Source organism: Berghia stephanieae, chromosome 4 (assembly GCF_034508935.2).
Source record: "Berghia stephanieae isolate SIO BIC M18660-M18661 chromosome 4, UCSD_Bste_1.3, whole genome shotgun sequence".
In the NCBI taxonomy this organism is placed as follows: domain Eukaryota; kingdom Metazoa; phylum Mollusca; class Gastropoda; order Nudibranchia; family Aeolidiidae; genus Berghia; species Berghia stephanieae.
The window spans coordinates 88,958,386-88,962,268 of NC_088363.1; positions in this window are offsets into that span (position 1 = coordinate 88,958,386).

Here is a 3,883-nt window from a genome sequence, read left to right on the forward strand (position 1 = left end):
TATCCATTGATCATAGCGTAGATTAAGCAGCACATACCCTACATATCGAAGAAATGAATAATAATAATTTATTTGCTTTTTTGTACGACGCTACTAATAGAATTATGGACAAGCATTTATCCTGTAAGCTGAGGAGTATGTCTCAATGATATTTGCTCATCATGAGGAAACAATGTTTGCTTTTGTTTATTTGTTGTTGTTTCTTTTTTGTTTGTTTGTTGTTTATCTTCAGTAGTTTTGTTTTTTTGGTGTTTTACTTTTATTTTTATTTTTTTGGTTGTAGGTTTTTTTTGGGTGTTTTTTTGTTTTTTTTTGTTTTTTTATGAAATACATTATATATGTGACCAACCACCTTTACCTTGTATTATGTCGGGGTGAATCTGGCACACACAAAAAAAGGTAATTTATACCCTAAATTACACAACTTGGTTTAACTTCAGGAATTTTATTGGGAGTTGAATCGTGGTTCTTAAACTGCAAAAATGATTTATTTCATATCTCTGATCATTTTAACTTTCAGCTCAATCCAACCTCACCCGGTTCATTGTGACATAATAATTTTTTAGTTGGTGTGGTGAGTCGCATATATGCATGAGTGCCAAAAAAAATATATAATATGATTTTGTTAGAGATTGCTTGTATTGTTCTACATGTAAAATTTTTATGACGATATGCTTGGGGAAACATGAAGAGGAGGATTTGAGTGCAAATATTTGATGTTTCATTTATTATAAATACTTAAGATATTGCATGATCTCTGTTTAGTCATTATAAACTTGTCGGCATCAAAATTACAATTACAAGCTCCCTTGCGTGGATGTGAAAATCTATCTGTTCAATTTTTTTTTTCTATTTTATTTTGTCATATTTTTAAGTTGCCATATCAGTTTAATTTATCTTGTGCGGTGTGATATATTTCTTTCTTTCTCTCAACACTATCACTCTTTCGTGTATTTTTTGCAGCACTCAAATAATTGTTTATATCTTTGAAAAAGAGTGTTTTTTCCTGTTATGACATAAGTGCTTTACATCTACAGTTACAGTTGCCTGGTCTTTATATAACCTTATCTGTGACATTCCTCTTATATTTTACATTATATCATATTATAACGTAAAGTTTACAGGAAGATTTACACAATATTTATTCGATATCCTATGTACTCTTTATAATGTCTTAACATATATAAATGTTTAATGTTTTCCCTTTACCAATTTCCTTATTTGTTTACTGTCTTTGCTTTATTGAGAAATTGATAAAGGCAAACTAAGGCTGCCTTGACCGTAGGTATTCACATTTCAATCTGATGTTAAATCATAGAATTCATAGTTTCAAATATGACGGTATAGTTTTCTATGGATCTTTAGTCTCATCTGCATCTATAACAGTAGTTGGTGAGAGAGGGATCTAGTAATGAATGACCTGAGTTTGATACGAATTTTTTTGGGTTCATGGATAGTAGAGTCACGCTCTCACCGGCCAGGCGGAGTTGTCGTACCAGTAAGGACGCGGGTTCAAACCCCATCAACTGCCGAAAAAAACTTTATTCTCTATTGTCTTCTGGCACTTTTCTATTCACTTCATCTCTTGTTGTTACCATCTATAACGAGATGTTATGTGAGCCAGCTATGATAGATTCCCCAAGGAGTTGTGGGTTTGATGTTTAAAACATTTTTATTTTCTTGCAACTGTTTCAAGATGTGTCAAATTACAAATAGCCCTGTTCTTTCTGGTGATCAATGGGAGATCAATCTTTTAACTCACTCAATCCTAGAGATTTTTGCTACTTTTCAAAGTTGGAAAAAAAAGTATTAAAAATGAGCATGTACATGGATAGTTTTATATAACTACCATAACATGCAAAAACTGAAAACATTAGCTTTGATTCTACGCCCATAATTGGTCTCATAAAAATGAAATAAATAGGCATGGGGTAAAAGTAACCCGGGTAAACTACGGATATAGTCGGTGTTAGGGTTGAGTGAGTTAAACATCAAAGACCAACAATCTGGAATAATTCACCACAGCAGCTAAGAGAGACGATAGACTAAAAACGATTCAAAGAAAAACTAAAAACATTTCTTTTCACTCTCTAATTGACTAATTTGTTGTGAGTGCCTAAAGCCTGCTGTCTTGTCTGTGGAGATTGGTGTGTTATAAATGCTATCCATATGAGTATTTTTATTATTATTATTATTATTATTAGAGCTTGCTTTGTTATGAGTGATTCAATTTCCAGTGGTTCAGACAATAATCATTATTGGGCAGTATAAACTCCAACTATCAACTAAGCAATTCCTCCTGGGTGGGGATCCTGACCTCCCATAGTGGGCAGGGAGGTACATGCTGTGTCTTCTATCCCCCCATACCTGTTTTCCAATTGTTTCCTGTCATTGTCTTGGAATGAGATTACTTAGTTTTGTCCTGATCCTTGCCGGAGTTCCTTGACTGGGAGGGAAACAGTCGAATGTATAGTTATAGTTTTGGGAGATGATATTTTTTTCCTTGTAAATCATCTCTCTGTTATGCATTGTATTATGTTTAGTTTACATATTATATTATATGATTGGTAAACATTTGAGTGTATTCCTCTTAGTTGGGACCTGTGCTTGTGTCTGGATGAGACTTTTAGGTGATCTTAAACTAAGTACATTGATGGTTTGCTCTTGGAATCTACATCTGTTCCCTATTTGAACCCGTTCCCCTTTTTCTTACCTTTTTTTTTTGTGCTTTAATTGTAATTCTAGAACTTTTTACTATCCTATTCTCTTCCTTTTTACTGGCGCTGATATGACCTTAATGTGTTGCAAGCGCCGTAAAACCCTTAAAAAGAAAAAAGAAATAAACATATTTGTAAAAGGGTATTAGTGGGGTTATAAACGATTTATTGAAGTTTGAATTAACCATTTTGCCTTGAAAGTGTCTTTACTGCTCTTAAAATGTATAACTCCAGGATCTTATAATGAAGGATATTATAATGGACCATTGAACTGTTTATTATTTCATTATATCATCACCATTATCATCATCATCGTCTTATTTCAAAAGAATAAATTATTGTTACTATTATTCATCAATAATATTATAGTTATCGTCATCAATTGTAATCCAACCATAAACTTCCAATTTTATGGAGTTTCGCTGTCTCAAATTTGAAGGTTCACATTGAACATAACATTTATTTCATCCGACTCATAAAATATTTTACAGTAATCATTTGATATGTTCAATTTTACTTACAGCAGACTTATCAACATGCAACTAATCCGTATATAATAATACTGTACAATTTACAGCATTTCAACAACAACAACAACAACACTTTTATTCTTTTAAGCGAAAGTTGTGTATTAGTATCAGCCTAAGATACAAGAATATATTCTTAAATTGTTTTTAAATCAATGCAGTGTAGTTTAACATTAGAACTGATGCGTTAATAAATTTAATAAAAAAAATGTTTCAACCAGTTTGCCTCGTGCTCGAGTCCAAATATAGAATTTAATAATCTGATCTGACTAACTAATATCGCAAACGAATTTTTTTAAGTAAATGAAAAAAAATTAAAATGTAAATATCAAATCCAATCCAGTCCATACTGTTACAGCTTCAGTACCTACTACAGACAGACGCAACATTTGTGTGGTGTGGGATGGTGTTTGTTTATGGCTCTGTATCACAATCATTTTGTCCTGTGATGGAAATGTTTCAAATCTATAGTTAGTTTGGGGAGATGATATTTTTTTCCTTGTAAATCAACTCTCTGTTATGTACGTATTATGTATGATTTGTAAACATTTGAGTGTATTCCTCTTCGTGGGGACCTGTGCTTGCGTATGGATGAGACTTTTAGGTGATCTCAAACTAAGTACATTGATGGTTTGCTCT